The 18,200-nt window shown below is 39.9% G+C and overlaps 2 pseudogenes; both read right to left on the minus strand.

The window, feature by feature from the left end:
* The window catches only part of LOC141582966 (RNA-binding motif protein, Y chromosome, family 1 member B-like), a 63,390-nt pseudogene extending 47,121 nt beyond the window's left edge, over window positions 1–16,269 (minus strand).
* Window positions 3,702–6,816, minus strand: LOC141582936 (rab3 GTPase-activating protein catalytic subunit pseudogene; annotated as a pseudogene).
* Window positions 16,270–18,200: the final 1,931 nt, after the last annotated feature.

Here is an 18,200-nt window from a genome sequence, read left to right on the forward strand (position 1 = left end):
TGGGACCACCATGGGGAGGCCCATTATGGGAAAGCACCTTGCTGGTCACTCTTTGGCCTCGAGGAATTGGCTTTCCACCATGACCCCACTTATCATGGACCCCTTTCTGCAGTCCCCCAGATCATCAGCCAGGGCCTGGGGCTCAATCCCCTACTGCACTACCTGAGGAAGCTGGGGCCCTAGAGAGGCAACAGGGAGGAGACCAGATGAGCAGCCCAGGGCTGGGCTCTGAGAGGCCTGTGGGTCCTGGAGCTGGGACATACATGGAGAAGCCAAGGCTCAGGGAACACACTGCAGTGAGCAATCCCAGGCCATCCATGGGCTCAGGGAGAAACGCCCATCAGGGAACCCTTAACACCCACATTTCATGCTGGGGAACCTTAACCCGCTTAGGACGCATTCATATCTAAGGTCAATGGAGGAGAAGGAAGGCTCAATGGATAGCTGTCCATCATCATCCCTCGCCAGCTGGCTTCCTTGCCATGACACTGGCTACAACCTGGGGCTCAGTTCGGGCTCAACTAGGGCCCCTTTGCCGTTCAGGACAACATCCGCCCAACACCTGTCAGAGTCGATGTCCTCCCAGAATGGCTCTCCGAGGCTCGTCATGTTCTGTTTCCATGACTGCAGTCTCCCTTGACATGCTGTCTCCCCTCTGCCATCCTCACTCACACTGCCCCAGAACCCCAGACAAGAGAGACCACTGCACAGGGAATCTGGAGGACCACCCGGGGCTCAAAGCGGAGAAAATGCGAAGAGAGGGCAAAATGGCTGTGGACCTTCCGTGTGTGTCCAGGGAGGGAATCTGGCTCGCCGTTAAGACGCACTTCGAAATTGCTGTGGACACCCAGTGTCACTTGTCCTTGAGCGAGTGCATGCACACCACTTGTTAAAATAACGTTGGCATCAATATTACCTAAGTGATCTACAGATTCTTTGCAACCCCTGTAAAAAATGTCAGTGACTCATTCTTCATACGGAGACAATCAGAAATTCCTAAATTGGCTGTGAAATCACAGAAGATCCTGCAGAGTCAGAGCAATCCAGTAGAAAGCACAAAGCTGGAGGCATCACACTACCTCACTTCATAAAACACTACAAATTTTACTTACTGAAATAGCACAGCACTGGCAGAAAACAAGAAAGTTAAGCTGAAGAAAAAACAAAGAAAGAAACTCAGGGGATCCCAGCGAGGTTGCTGCATTTGCAGCTCCCGAACTTCTCACAAAAATAAGCAAGAATGCACAACTCAAAATTACATCTCTCTTATAAAATAGGTGTGTGTGTGGGGGGATATGGATATGCATGTAAAGTAGTTTAAACTTTTTTTTTTTTTTTTTTTTTTTTTTTTTTTACTGCATGGCTGTGGCTCAGGCATGCACTTAGAAAGGTTGAGGTGAGCATTTAAGCTGAGGTCAGGAGTTAGAGACCAGCTTACACAATGAGGCTAAACCTGGTATCTACTAAAAACACAAAAATTAGCCGGGCGTCGTGGTGGGTACCTATAATTCAAACTACTCAGGAGGCTGAGGCAGGAGAATCGCTTGAACCCAGGGGCTGGAGGTTGCAGTGACCCAAGATTGCATCATTTCAAACCAGCCTGGGTGACTGGGGTGGTGGGTGTTTGTAATGTCAGCTACTTGGGAAACTGAGGCATGAGAATCACTTGAACTTGTCCGGAGTGTGAGGCTGCACTGAGCAGAGAGCACACCCTTACACTCCAGCCTGGGACACACAATCAGACTCTCTAAAAAAAAAAAGAAAAAAGAAATGGAGCAATTTCGAAGCTAAAGTGTGGGCTTTAATTACTTTATTCATGGAATGGAATTTCCATATCCTTTTTCCCTTTTTAATCCCGGGTCTCACTCTGTCATCCAGGGCAGAGTGCAGTGGTACAATCTTGACTCACTGCAGCCTCAACCTCCTGGGCTCAAGGGATTCTCTCACTTCAGCCCCCAGGAATAGCTGAGACTACAAGCACCTTCTGCTATGTTATTTCCATCTCCTCAGCATTCAGGAGAGCTTAAGATCAGGTACCACGACCCTGAGAATGAATTCAGGCAACTCACTTTTTTCATTTGTTTGTTTGAGACAGAGTCTGGCTCTGTCAACCCGGCTGGAGTGCACTGGCCCAGTCTCAGCTCACCACAACCTCTCCACCTCCCAGGTTCAAGCGATTCTCCTGCCATGGTGTCCTGAGTAGCTGGAACTATAGGCACAGTCCACCATGCCCAGCTAATTGTTTGCATTTTTAGTAAAAACAGGGTTTCACCAACCTGGCCAGGCTGGTCTCCAACTACTGATCTCCAGATCTATCTCCCTCAGACTCCCAAAGTGCTGGCACCACAGGCATCAGCAAACGCACCCCGCCTCTAATGTGTGTATTTTTAGTAGAGACAGGGTTTTATCATGGGGTCCACATTGGCCTCAATATCCTGACCTAAAGTAAACCACCTGCCTCAGCTTCCCAACCTGCTGGGACTACAGGCCTGAGCGACTGCACCTCACCACATTTCACTGGCTGAGGCAGGAGAATCCATTAAACCCGAGAGGCAGAGGTTGCAGTGAGTTGAGATTGTATCTCACAGCTAATTTTCTGTTTCCTATTTTATTAAATTCCTATGAATGAATTCCACATGGAGGTAATCTAGGAAAAATACTCTCAGGGTCAGAATATCATAGACACTTTTTCTTAAACTGTGACTCACTCTGTCTCCAAAAATAAAATGCAGTGGAGCGAGCTCGCAAGCTCACTGCAGACTGGCCCTCACATCTTTAAGCTATCCTCCTGCCTTAGCAACCCAAAAAGCAAAAAGTACACTGTTGCACAATTAAATGCAGCCAGTTTTGGCTGTTCCATAGAGACTCTATTTCTCCATGTTGCTCAGCCTTTGTCTCAAATGCCTCAGGTGAAGCGCAATGCCTGTCTCAGCCTCGCAAAATGCTGGGATTAAAGACCTGAGTTATCACACCTGAAAAGACACTAGATCTTGAATTGCCACTGTGAAGACACATGACTAGGGAGTTTTATCTTTTTATTTAATCTTCAGAATTCTACTTTATTTGTGAATCAACATGCAATATCGCAACATGAATAACCCACCCGAAACTCAAAAATGGTAACTTTTCTAAAATTATTTGGCCTTTTTTATCCTAAAAAACAAATCTTGTCAAAATTTTCTCATGAAAATACTTCCTTCTGTAGATTAGTTTTTTACTTCTAAACACTATGGATTATAAAAGTTTTGTTTCAATGGAAAACTATAGACCACTCAGTAAGCATTCTTACATATTTTAATAGTTATTTATATCTTTATATACTAATCCATTAATTAGATGTTTAATCTTTATATATTCCATTTCTTTAGGTAGTATGAACAAGTAAATTAACTGATTTACTTACTTGGGTCCAAACATTTTTTTTCTTTTGAGTTAGCAGATATTTTATTTTGAACGCTTGATGCTGATATATAGAACCATGAAGTGTTTACACAGACTATGAATACAGCCGCCAGCCTAGAGGACAGTCACAGAAGAGAATGTGATGAACACGGTCCCACCAGGGTGAGGACACAGAGTGTATGATGACACAGAGTGTATGATGTGTTTGTGTTTCCTCTCCATATACAAAGGCCATCTCTAGGGCAGAAATCTCTCAACAGCTCAAGCCCATTCCGTCTGCCCCCTCCATGAAACAACACAGCTCCAGCTTGGTGCTGGGAAGCCTTTCTGATGCTGGTTTGATTCCTGATCACCCAACTGGGCAAGGCCCTCTCCAAGACCTCTCGGGTTCTCCCTGGCTCACCTTCCCTCCCACAGGAGGAGGCAGCACTGTCTCAAGAAGCCGTCAACGAGTAATGCTAGAAGAATCAGAAGGAGGAGGTATCTGATGAAAAGGCACCTGCAAGTCTAAATTCCTCTTTGGTGAGAACACTGTACATCCGCTGAGGCAGCCCCTTGGAGTCGGGAGCAGGGGGTGGCACAGTGGTATGCAAAATAAATTCCCGGCCAGAAGGGAGTGGGAAGTCTGACACGGAGTTCTGCCGCCTTTCCTCTGCAGTGCCCATTCTCGTGAATTCCTCCTCTGGTGGAGCCAGGGCTGCAGCCCTCTGAGCACTCACAAACAGCTTGTGAATGATCCTGCCAGCATGTCCTCTTCCTGCGCCGGTGACTAACACTTCAGGTTGCTCCAGCAGGCAACTCACAAACCTTTCAAGAACTTCCTTTTCCTCTTCCTGTTCACATTTCTCAGTTCCAAACTTGGCTTTTAGTGACCGAGCTCTTGCAATGAGAGCTTCCACATTAGTAATCTGGTGAATGATTTCTTCCAACTTCTGTCTTCTGGATTGGGAAAGTGCAAAACTTTACTGGAATTGGATATTATCTGCTTTATGATCTTCTTAACTGAAGAAATATTTTCCAGACTTTCTTCTTCCTTTACCTTGAGTACAGCTGCATGAATCACACAAGGTAACAGGTGCCGAGCAAGGTCTGCAGGTTTCTGGATTGCCAGATAGTACAGCACCTTTTCTGCTTCCCGTGTATCATCAAAGAGTCCCCTTTGCCTTCTAGCAGGAATTGGCTTAGCTGTTTCCCAGGCTTCTACCCACATATTGCTTGGAATCTTCATCCGTGTGCTCAGTTCTCCTTTCAGCACCACGTTGCCCTTTTCATCAATCACCTCCTCTTCAATATAATCCCGGGGTGAATACCACCTCACAAAATCTTCCAGGAAGCAACCTGGATTAGCTGCCTTAAAAGACTCCATATCTGAGAGCAGACACGCACTCTGCATGCATGCGCGGAGGTGAGCCCCTTCTGCTGATGTACCTAATTTAGCTAAAACCTCAGACTGCTCTTCTAGCAGATCTTCTGTCATAGGTGCTGGTTCCTGGGTTACTGGAATGTAGAGAGGTTCTCCATTATGCAGCAGTGTAAGTTTCCCATGCTGATAGAGCCTTCCTTCTGGCCTTAAATTTGCCATATCCTTAGGTCCTCCTTTCTTGCCACTGTCTTGTCCATTTCCTTTAAGTTCTTCAGTATCACTTAGGCATTCAAAAAATTCTTCTTCACTGTCACTCCAGGAATCCCAAGATTTTCCTACCTCTCCTTTTCCTTATCTGTTTCTTTTAGATTATCTGGGCCCAACTGGTCTCCAGCTTTTCCAGCGTCCCCTGGATATAGATGAGTGACATTATCTGAAGCACTTGTCTTTTCCCCCTCATCACGTGCCTTCTTTCTTTCAATACAACAATTTAATATCTGTAGTTTCTGATGCAGTAAACAACACCTCAGATCTGGGGATCCATTTGCTAATCCTGGAATCAGAAACTTGTTTTCCCATCGAAAACGCATTTCAAGAACAAATTCCTGCCAGAGGTGTGCCACTCCTTTCAACCCTCCATGGTAAAAATTGATCATGCAGAGACACAAAGCCAATTTGTATGTTAAACTGTCAGATGGTGCAGACTAGAACTGATTGTAGAGATTATAGTCTTCACTCTCCGATGGAGGATTATTATTATCTGTTGAAGTAGTTCCATCTAATGTTTTCTCAGAAGCAGCATCAGGGAATAAGAACAGGAGAATAGTATTGAGGACATCATTATTCAGCGGTGACTCTTCTACACCTCTGTGTTTTCGGATTTTCTTCTTTGCAGTATGGACCATATTTGAAACTGATAATTTATGAATCGGAACTGGTGTTGGCTCTGTCAATTTTGACAAAGCATGAGATATATCAGCAATTTCTTTGCCTTCTTCCTCAAATGCTGATCGTCCAAGAATCTCATCAGTTGACTCCTTTCGACGGCAAATTTTTAAAAATTCTGTGACAAAATCACCTAGCAAACACTGAGGATTCTCAGCTTTTCGAACTCTCACAGACCAATGCGGAGATTGCATAGGATCCAAATCAGAATAAACATCATTATCCACAATGATCCCTTCAGTCAGATGAGGCCAGGTAGTAGCTAAATGAAGTTCACTAATAGGATCTTTGCAGGCACCAAATGGTAACTTGCCAAACTCCAAGCCTCCAACTTCTCCTCCTACGAGTGCATCTATGTCTGGAGGTTGCTGAGGCCAAAAATACTGCTGCCAATCTTGAAGTACATAGGTAAATCGAATAGCAATACTAACTGGAGGCAATGGAGTTAAAGGACATCCAATCTTTGATTTGAAGATATCCAGCAGACCTGATAAGTGAGTGTACTGATTTGGCACTTTTCTAAGATGAACCATTTCAAAATGAGTTCATACACCAGGACCTTGACATTCTCCTACATACATTCTTCGCTATTTCTGGTGAATTTGCACAAAAAGTGCCACCTGACAGCCAGTGTTTCCCAAGGCAATAGAAACAGAACTCAGAAGAAGGTTGCACTTAGATTCACTGAGAACAGCATCACTTTGTGCAGCTGGGGCAATCACCACAAACTCTTGCAGACCATACCATCTTACCAGGCAATGTGCTCTTGGAGGAAAGTCATTATACATACACAGCAAATCTTGCATAGATTGTGGAATAACATCCTCTAATAACTCAGCCTTTTCTTCTTTATCAGTGGACTCTTGTACAACATAATGATGAGTGACTGAGAACTTGAAGTCAGCAAAGGAAATTTCATCTGATTTCTCTTCCCATGTGCCAGAAGTAAATATACCCTTTTCAAGTGGCTTTCCCAAAGAATTGCCAATCAGTTTCCAGTCATTCAAGACTTCTTCAACTTTGGAAATAAACCTTTCCCATTCCGAGGCCGTGATGAAGTCCATGATCTCAAATACCTCGGATTCGGGCTCGCTGTCAGCAGCCATCTTGAAGAACCCCGGGACGGGCGCTCGGGTCCAAACATTTTTATCTGATAGCATCATCAGTTTTCTTCACCACCCATTTTATTTTGATTACTCAATAATATCTTAAATGTCTTAAGCAATCTGCACTCTGAATATTTATGCTGATGTATTATATAACTAACTGTCCTGAAGGGATGACTTTTAACGTATTCCTATCCATATTATCCATATTAAATTAAATCTGATAGGCTGAGCATAGTGGAAATCTGCTATGCTGTGCATGGTGGCTTATGCCTGTATTAATAGCATTTGGGGAGGCAGAAAAGGGTTGATCCTGATTTGAAGATCAGCTTGGCTATTAGTGTCAAATGCTGTCTGTACAAAAATTCCAAAATATTAGCCAGCTGTGCTGGGAGACACCTGAAATCCCAGTTACTTAAGATACTGAGGAAGAAAAATTAGCTTGAACCCAATAGGTGGAGGTTGCAGTAAATTAAGTTCAAGCCACTGCACCCTAGCTTAGATGACAAGGCTAGTTTCCATCACAAAATAAATAAATACATAAAAAAAATAAAATAAAAATAACTTCACAAAACCCCAGCCCTTCCAGATCATACCTATTTGTGAGAACATATTGCTAAACACTTACTTACAACCATTGCCAAATATTTCAAGAAAGAATTAATGTTAGTTCTTGAAAGAAATTTATTTTCCACTAATTATGAACAATTAATGTAATTAAGTTATGCAGTTAGGAAATTTCGCTGGTTCACTTTTGATTAAGGTGGAAAATATTTTTTCATAACCTTTGTCCCCTTTAGTCACAGAATGCTACAAGGAGAACATTCTGGGTACCTTAAACTTTAGCAAGAAGCAAACCTAATGATTTCCTTTGTGCTTTAATATACCTTTAAGGACAAATATTTTAGTTTGAGTTTAGTTCAGTAGTCTTTCTGAAGACCTGAAAATTGACCCTGTGATCTCTCCAATGTTGAGATTACAGGAGTGAGCCACCTCACCTGGCCAAACTGCTACTTTTTTTTTTTTTTTTTTTTTTTTTTTGAGACACATTCTCACTCTGCCACCCAGGCTGGAGTGTAGTAGTGCAATCCTAGCTCACTGCAATGTCCGCCTCCTGGGCTCAAGCAGTTCTCCTGACACAGCCTCCAGAGTAGCTGTGACTACAGCCATGTGCCACCATACTTGGCTGATTTTCTGTATTTTTATTAGAGACTGGCTTTCACCCTGCAAGCGAGGATGGTTTCAATCTCCTGACCTGCTAGGTACACCCACATCTGTAGGCCTCCCAAAGTGGTGGGAATACAGGTATAAACTAAAGAAACACAGCTCAGATGGGAAACGTGTACAGCTTCCAATGGAAAATTAAGAGATGTCTATTTTTCTATCAACTTAGGTGCAAACAAATGAATAAAGTTGTCAACACCACAGTTTACGCTCCTATATAATTTGCTTTTAAGAATGTGTAGTAATGAAATCAGGCATTTGATATTACATGTAACATTTTATTCTGAAAAATTTTAAACAGACATTATATCAAAATAGAATAGTTTTCAGTTCGATTAGCACTAACAGTTATAAAATTACTTTGAAAAAATAAGTTTTTATTTTAATACCTCAAAAATATTCATGGAGGAAATGAGTATCTCCCTCTCTCCCAAAAAGCAACCTATTTCTTATGGTGGCACTCAGGTAATAATGCAGAAACAACATATTAATTTTCCATTCAACAGCAAGTTTTGGCATGAAATAATCATGATTTTTAGTATCACCTTCAGTCTCCTTTTTCAGGTCGTCTTCCCCCGTCATCCACCGTAGATGTCCCGTGTCTTGAGCTACGATGTGCTTCAGGAGAAGCACGGACTATTGTCTCCACAGAGGGTGGACACATTGGTTCTTTTCTGCCACAACGCTCACGATCACTGGAAGAGAAATCACCATGGCCCCTTGAGTACTTCTCCCGACTTCTGCCATATCTATCTAGTGTACTGTTGTAATCAGGGTAACTGCTTCCACCGTTAAGTCTTCCTAGGCCTTTGTGCAGGTGCTGCACCACGAGGGGTCCCTGCAGGGTTAATAAAATCATAGAACTTATGTTGAAATACAGTTAAACATTTTTACTGGCATCACTAAAGCATGAATAAGATAAAGTACCATTTGGAAATACTTGCATTCATCTGTCTTTATTGACAAGATAGTATTTATTTCTGCATTGCTCAAAAGGCTTTATTTAAAAGAGGCATAAGAGTAGTATTTTCAAGCTTAAGGAATTATATTCTGAATTAAATGCCAGTCACATTTTCTGACAATTAATGGAGGCTCTAAGCTTCATACATTTCCCTAAGCTTTCCACAGTTCAAAACTCTCAGTATTTAAACATGTTACATTTTTCCTTTATACTTTCGCTTTTAAAAATCTGGTCTATGCAACGTAATTCTCTTTAAAACTCAAACTTGGAGTCTTACTATAAGTCTGATATGAATCTCTGTTAGAACTTCTACTACGATATTCAGAATGATCTCTACCATGGTGCCTTCTGTAGCCATCATGATCACTAAATTAAAAAAAAGAAAAAACAAAAAAGATCTGACAGTGTCAGAATGAACTATTTAAGAAATCTATTGGACAAAACCAAAAAATGTTACAATACCTATAGCCTCTAGTGAAATGTGTATCCTGTCTAGAACGATCATCATCAGGGTATGCATAGTGTCTACACATCAAAGCATGTTCCATGTTGTCTCGGAAACTTCGATTACTTCTGATTGCACAAGTTGAAGAAACAAATTTTAAGTTACCAACTTCTAGTATCAAAACAATAACTTATTTACAGCTTAAATGAAATAAAGGCCAGACATATATAAAGGCCTAGGCACTTCTCCAAATACAATATGAAAATACCCAAAAGACAAGTGGATCTGGTACTCAAAATTATTTATTCAGAAAATATATTTCAAATCCCAAGTGAGATAAAATATTTTAGCCATACTTAAATGGTTATACATTTTAAAATCTTAGAAATATCAAGACCGTGAGTGGATGGAGGGAAACTGGAACCCTGCATCAATACTTGGATTGGAAAATGATGCAGCTACTAAGAAGAAATGTGGTGGATCCTCAAAAATGAAAAAAAAAAAAAAAAAAAAAAAAAAAAAAAAAAAAAACATAAACACCAGAAGTTATTACTCATACATACTGAGGATTCAGTAACTGTACTCAAATAAACATGTGTGCATCAAAACAGTGTAGAGGAAACACTCAAACAAAAGAATGGGTTAACAGCTTATGTAAAAAGTGAAGTGCTGTGATGTTAATGAAACTTCAGGACATCGGGCAGAAAGAAAACAGATATAAAAGTGGAGTAGACATTGATCAAGCCCATTAACATGAAGTATGCAGAAAAGGTCAGTTCACAAACAAAACAGACTGGTGGTTATTAGCAGCTGAGGGAAAAGACAAAATGAAAGGGACTGCTTAATTGGTAAGAGACTTGTAGTTTAGAGCCATGAAAAGGTTTTGGAACTAGACGGAGATTGCACAACAGCATGTAATAAATGCCACTTAATTGTTGACCTAAAAATTTTCCATTTTCTTACATGAATTTCATCACTAAAACAATAATAAACTAGTTTTTCATTTTTCCTTTACCTATTCTTCATTGCATAAGCATTATCTTTTTGTGATATATGGTCACAAAGACTGACTTTCCGCATGAAGAACCTCCACAATTACCTCTTTCACTTGATGTGGGACCTGTAAATTTAACATGATGAAACATTATGTAAACAGCAGAAAACCTGAAACACTGTTACTTGTTCTCTAAGACAACTGTTGTGAGATATTTCTTCAGTGACTCAATTCTTCTTTCCCTAAGTCACCAGAAATTCATGACACTTTGAATACTTCTCATGGCTCTGAATTATCTCTTGATTCCTACAAGGCCAGTTCTTACAAACTATAGAAATACACTAACACTTAGGTAAAAGTTCATGGTTAATGGCTAATAACTATTAGTCATTATTTTCTTTCTCATATGAATTGTCTATGACTATTAATGACACAGGCAAAACACATAAAACCATCAAGGTGTTCACTGATTGTAAAGGTTACCCGTTGGTGCTTTCTCAGCTCAAGAAAGTCAATTTACCCATGTTGTTCAGTGCATCTCACTCACACAAATACTGCAACCCTCGAATGGCTGCATGCTGTATTTACACCTAAATGTTCTCCTTGATCTTGAAGCATTTGGCCCTATCTTAAACATTGAAAAATTAGAATGTACCAGTGCAGGTTTTCTAATGATGGCCAAGAATTCCTCTCTTAGCAATAAGCAGTACTATTAAAGTGCTAATTACATTATCATGCCCCTTTCAATATAGAAAACAGTCTCTTTTAATATACTCTTCACATGCAGCTTCTTAGACGTCAGTCTTCCACATGATGTGTTTACTGGCTAAACTTTAAATGAAAATGTGCTGACTTGTGCATTTTGAAGTCAGTATACACCTAACTTCACTGATTCTCTATTACAAAATGTAAAAATGTAAAATTGAAAGAATCATGTATTAAATGATAATTTTTTTACATATCTACAAAAATGTGAGATCTTGGTAGCGTCACACGTAAGAATATACACATTCTCATACATGGTAGAGTATTATTAATCTTCACCTTTAAGATTAATTGGAATCAAAAAAGACAAGAAGTTCTGCCTCTTAAAATGAAGCAAACACTGCAATTTCAAATTTAGAAAATATATCTCCCATAAGTATGTAGCTAGCTATTAAAAGTCCAAAATAAATGTTAGATTTTTGATGGTTTGTTAATAGATAATACAAGTTAACCAATAGGTATTTTCTTAATACATGGTCACTTTTTTATTTAAGTAGAAATTAAGCCCTCTGTCCTACTGAGTAAATCAATCTTAAATACCATTTTCAGAAGCTCTTCCTCCAGCAAAGAAAGATAGATATGAATTTGTGATGCCAAATTTACGACATTTCTGAGTCACAGAATCTTTTAAGAAACTGAAGTTCTATACTCCAAGAATGAATAATACTTTATGGCAGACCTATTTACAAATCCTCCATATCAAAAGCGAAATGGTTTTCATTTGTATACACGTTTACACACACACACACACACACACACACACACACACAGACATACAGAGAGAGAGAGAGAGAGGAGAGGGAGAGAGAGAGAGGAGAGGGAGAGGGAGAGGGAGAGAGAGAGAGAGAGAGAGAGAGAGAGAGAGAGAGAGAGAGAGAGAGAGAGAGAGAAACACACAAATATTGTTAAAATCAGTCCTCAAATACTCAGTTACTAATATCTCATTGGAAGGATTTCAAGGTTTCATGGCATTTTGATATAAAACTTATATGAAATTCTGAGATTCAAAGTAAGAAACTCTAAAGAATAATAAATGGAAACATATTCAGCAGAAAATATGTGGAGAACATGTAATCAAGATTCATAAACTCAATTCACTTTGAAATTTTTCTTATTTCAATGCAAAGCAATTAAGATTTTAAAATGAGTTTCAGACATCAGTTTAATCTTTCTCATTATACACTTTTAGTACTTACAAATCATGTTGCTTATTCAGTTAGTTAATTTTCTGTTCATAAAAATACAAAGAAATTTGAGAAATTTCTATAATTTCAAGCTTTCTGTCTTTCAGTCCTATGCTTCCAACTTCATATTTTAAAACTTTACCCAAGCATCCTCCACGTGAGAGATGCCAACCTCTTGTCTGTCCAATCCTTCCTCTTGCAGATCTCTGTTTTCCTTTGGGTCTTCTCTGTCCTGAAAACGCAGTGTTCTCTGCCTGCCAGCACTTTGAAAAAACGGTTCCGTGGCTTGTTCTACTTTTATTTCTTTTCCATCCATAAACTAAAAGTATTAAGCATACCATCAGCAACACTGCCACATTTCAACTAATCCTATTTTACAGACATTTTTATATCAACTGTATTTATGTTCTAGATGTTTTCTCCTTAACAAACTTTCTTTTTGCTGAAATGCCCACGTTGTTAACATTGCAAAACCTTCAACAATCACTGAGACCATGCATTCTGCTAAGAAATGAACACCAATTCAGTTATTCAACTCCTTGAAAAGTCCTCCAGTATTAAAAATAACACCTAAAAAAGTTAAACCATCACACATCATATGGGAGAATGTTGCCCATATATTCTTTACAACATACAATCTGCTTCATCTTTGCATTCACATCACATATTTAAAAGTTCAAGTGTCTTGAAGCCATATGAAGGACTGTGTCATCTGAAATCATAAGGTTATTTATTCAAAGTAGTTAGTCACATTGTTCATTAGGAATTCATTCTTGAACCTGCTGCTGTGTATCACAGAAAATGTCCGAATATGATTTATAGTTCTGTATCTACTCTAGTTCTCTTTCAATAAATGTGATCCCTGTTTGGTCTCTTTCATATTTTCTGTCTTACTCATTTCTTATCTTGCTTAGAGGCGTCCCTATAAAAAGACTCTTGATGTAGTACTTCATGTTATTTCTCAGAAATGGTTTAATGTCCTAATTAAATTCACAATAACTTTCTTCAGTTTAATCTTTTCTGTAAGCCAAAGTAATGTTTGAAAACAGTTCAGCTAATCACTTTATTTAAACATTACATGGCTTTTGTTATTTGGGAAAGGATCTTAAATCCCGTCCAAGACCTGTTGCAGACAAGTAAGCAGTTCTTCCTATCTTGTGATGTCTTGTGTTATTTCTTGGCCCAGAATAATTTCCCCAGTTTTGCACATGGTTGCTTCCTTCCTAGTGTTCCAAAGTCAGCCACAATGTCTTAAACTGTAAGCTCCCCCTGAAAACTCTAAGTACCTTCTTTATTTCCCTCTTTAACACTTATCTACATATAACATTTATTTTAATTTTTCCATAATAAAATTTGTGAGACAAGGCAATTTGGAAAAGACATTTGCACAAACTAACCCTTCTTCAGCACAACAATTGGGGGAATATGGCCAAACATTATGATACATAAGTCAAAAATGTCTCCATACCTAGCATGAAACCATGAACAAAATAAACTATCAGCTTGTACCACACCTTAAAACATAGTAGGATAAGGGTGAATAAAAATGCACTGTCTGCTGTGTACCAGGAAATGAGCTAGAAAGAAGACAAACAAAATCAACTCAAAAAATTTAAAATGCACTAAAGACAATTTAATGATCAACTGATTGATACATGGTACAGGGAACACAAAATTCCTATAATAGACACTGAGAAAAAAAAATAGAAAATCTAAGTCCTTCTTAAAGGATAAATTGCCATTTGTGCAACGTTTACATGGCAGAACAATACTCAAGTGGTCCAGAAAAACATATTGAGGATGGCATCAAGTATAGCAGGAACTAAAAACAGATTGGGATAATGTTATAAAGAAAAAAGCTCCAGGGCATCTCCAATGGAATGATCTTGATGGCAACATAATAGAATTCAGTAGGAAACAGAATTGCATAAAAGGTTAAAACTGTAACAAATACACAGTCTCTAGAATTTAACACTCCACAGGACAAGATACTATTGCTTGGATCAAAGCAAGTCCTAGAACACACTGGAAAAATTAATAAGGAGGTATGCATGTTACCTAGTAATTAGGTATGCATGTCACACCGGTTATAGGAGAAAAAATAATCTTCTTAGGAGAAGGGTGCAAGGATGGGGCAAACCTGGACAGTTACTTGTTCTGTTATCCAACTTCCATGTTCTTGTATTATTTTCTATTTTCAAGTACTTAACACTTCCTTAAATGGAAAGGTCTATTTAAATGAACTTTCTCAAGAATGTATTTTCAGAAAATGGGAGAGGATCGTTCCTTCTTGTGAGTCTGTCTAGATGTCTATCTATAGAAGATTTATTTCTTGTAAGCCTGTCTAGATGTCTACCCACAGTTTCTCTGTGCTACAGACGTTTTACTATGAATTGGATGTAACGCCATTAATAGCCATTTAATAACCATGACTTATTTTTCTCATTTCCATGAGAGTTCCTTCTAAGTTTCAAAGCTGTTCAAAAGCTTTGAAAACATATTAACACTAATATTGAAATAAAAACATAGAAATTGGATTACCATAAGGTAATTTATATAATGTTTATTCCAATATTCTTCCAACCACACTTGCATTTATATGTCCAAGGAAGAGGATCGCTAAACCATGTCCATTCATATGTCATTATACTATTTTCAAAGTGTGCTAGTACTAAAAAGACCTAGAGATGCTGTTAATTGAAGAACAGAGTTAGAATAGCATTAAGAAGGCAAACTTACCTTTCCAGTCAAATCTCTGGTAGCATGCTCAGCATCTGCACGGTTCTCAAAAGTAATGAATGCAAAGCCTCTGCACTTCCCACTTCGATCTTTCAACAAAAGAACTAAAATATATGAAAACCTTTTCATTTATATAACGGATTTTCGATAGTACTAGCTATCTGAATGTTACATCAATAAGTAAGCAAATTGCACTTCACATCCTTACTATGATTCTTAACACTACGTCACCCCTACAGACAACCTATTTCATTCCATTTCATTCCCTACCACCAAACAAATTTACTTTTGCTTGTATTGTAATAAGCTAGCTTGTGTTGGCCTAACTGACTCCATCTTAGCCATGAGCCTGACATGCTCCATTTAGCTTCTCCCTCCCTGCCTCAGTCCCCTCCAGGTGCATTCCTGGGTCACACTGCATTCAAAGCTTTGAATACTTAAGACTGGTTCACACTATTCCCAGTACCTGTAAACACTGTAACCACCTCCTGCTTGGCAAGCCTATTTGCTACTGTCAGTATGCTCCTCCGTGACTGAGTGTATGGAAAGTTGCCCCTGCTACCTCCCTCCATGCTTGTATGCAAATATCCTTAGCAACCAACCATCCTGGGAACCTCCTGCCCCCTGGTTACCAGCTTCCTTATCTAACTTGCTTGTTCTGCTTATGTAAAATTCCACTTCAGCTAGGATCCTCCTCCCCTACCTAAATCAAGGTATAAAGTGAAATTAAGCCCCTTTGTCAGGGCTTAGAGATTCCGAGGATGGGCTGACTCTCAGTCACTGGCAAATAAAGGACTCTTAATTTGGAACGTAGAGAGTGGCCATCTCCTTCTGACTCACTCAGTTACAACACTGTCCCATTGGCAGTACTATGCAGGTGAACTTCACCTGCTACCATGACAATATTCATAATACCAAATAGAAACTTCAAGACAGGTTTTTAAATACAAACAAAAAAATTATATAATCAATTACATATATTAAGTTTATGTTTACTTTGGAGAAAAATACGTATATGTTGGTTTTAAGGGTTACCTTCTGACAGGGGACCATATCTCCCAAATACTGCTTTTAGCGTCTTTTCATTGGCTTCTCTAGTGAGCCCACCAATGAGAAGCCTGCCAGGGCGATCTGCTTCCATAATTTTGCTGTAAATGTTAAAAAATAAATCTATATTTAGATAACAATAAATAGGTAAAAAGATTAAATTGTATTACACCCTGTGTTGAAAACTGACGTGAAATTCCCTTAAAGAGGCTGACCTCTTCTAATGTACTTTACTTCCTATATGAAAAAATCTGTAACATAAAGAGCAAAAGCAGGAATGGCATCATGGATTAATGGTGCATTTCACTGCATACCTGAGAAAAACTCTTAAGGTAAACGAGAAGCAATTCTAATTTTACAAAGTGGAAATACACAGGATTCCCCAATTTAAATAGTTTTATTTGAAAATCATTTATTTATGAAGTACAATTTTTTTAAGAGGTAAGTTTTCCACTGCCAATTTGTACTGCTGCCTGAAACCTCCTTCATCCAGCCTCAAGTGATCCTGTCACTTCTCAGCTTCCCAAGTAGCTGGGACTACAGTGGCCTGCTACCAGAGCTGGTGTGTGTGTGTGTGTGTGTGTGTGTGTGTGTTTGTGTGTGTGTGTTTGTCTGTGTGCAGGGCTACGTGTGCATGCAGGGGTCCGTGTGTGTGCAGGGGTGCATGTATGTGCAAAGGTGTGTGTTGCTACAAGAGCTGGGTAGAGGTGTGTGTGTGTGTGCATGTGCACGAATGCAGGGGTGTGTGCAGGGGTGTGTGCGTGTGCAGGTGTGTGTGTGTGTGTGTGTGTGTGTGTGTTTCAATAGACGGCAGCTGTACCATTATGACCAACTTTGAAACTTCTGGGCTCAAGTGATATGCCAGCATGAGGCTACCAAAGTGCCATCACTTTCCAAGGGTGAACTGCCACGCAAAACGAGATATTCAGATAAATGATTAAACTGAGCCCTTAAACTACATGCTTTCTAGGGGGAGAACCTTTTAAATATTGTACAAACTTTTAGTGATTTGAAATATACACTAATTAGGTCGGGTATCCACAAACTCTGGATTTCGGCCATAAACATCTTGGGCCTTTCAGGGACCCGGCTGCAAAACCAGGGGTGAAGCACTCTAAGTTTCTGAGCCCGGCCTCCGCTGGGATGGGCAGAGGCTAGGAGCAGTACTCTGGCCTAGGCATGTGAGAAATCTCAGTGGCAATCTCCTCATGAGAATATAACATCTGAGAATGACATGAGGTGCCACAGCTGCATGACACCCTCCTGCCTGTCACCCCACTGCCCCACCCTGCGCTCCACCCAGCCCCGCTGCCGCCATACTGTCCCATCACGCTGTTCCGAGCAGAAGCCCCGCCCTACCCCGTGCCCCATGCTAAGCTCCCACCTCTCACTCGCCGCCTTCTTCCCCCTACCAACCCCTAGTCTGTGGAAAAGCTGCCTTCCTCTAAACCGGTCCCTGGTGCCAGAATGGCAGCAGATTAAACGACCCCCATTATGTTACTCAGGCTAGCTTCCAACTCCTGACCTCAAGTCATTCTTACACCTTCACTTCCAAAAATGTTGGGATTACAGGAGTACGTCAGTTTGCCAGGTCAATACAAAACCTTAAGCGCATCTATTTGCTTCCTTTTTCGCCTATCTACTGCCATTGATCTCCATTTAAATTGTTGACGGTACCTGAGATACAGGAAATGTCTTTCAAATACTGTCACGAAAGGAGGGAGACAATTACAGGTTTAAAAGAGGCAAATTTAAACTGATTATTCAGGCTTCCAGACTTCTACAAACCCGAAAGTCATGCAATTTATGCCAACCTTAGCATGCCACGTCTTGTGAAGAAAATCAAAAATTTGAAACGTGCTAACTAAAAGTACAAGCTTTTTTTTGTTTCCTGATCACACTGCGTTATGTACACTGCCTGTGTGTCTGAGTTATGACCACACTGACAGAGAAAAACCGTTTCACACTGACAGAGAAAAACCTTTTTCAATAAAACGTGCACAGGAAAACAATGGCGCCCGAGGT

This window comes from Saimiri boliviensis, chromosome Y (genome assembly GCF_048565385.1).
Source record: "Saimiri boliviensis isolate mSaiBol1 chromosome Y, mSaiBol1.pri, whole genome shotgun sequence".
NCBI classification, from domain to species: domain Eukaryota; kingdom Metazoa; phylum Chordata; class Mammalia; order Primates; family Cebidae; genus Saimiri; species Saimiri boliviensis.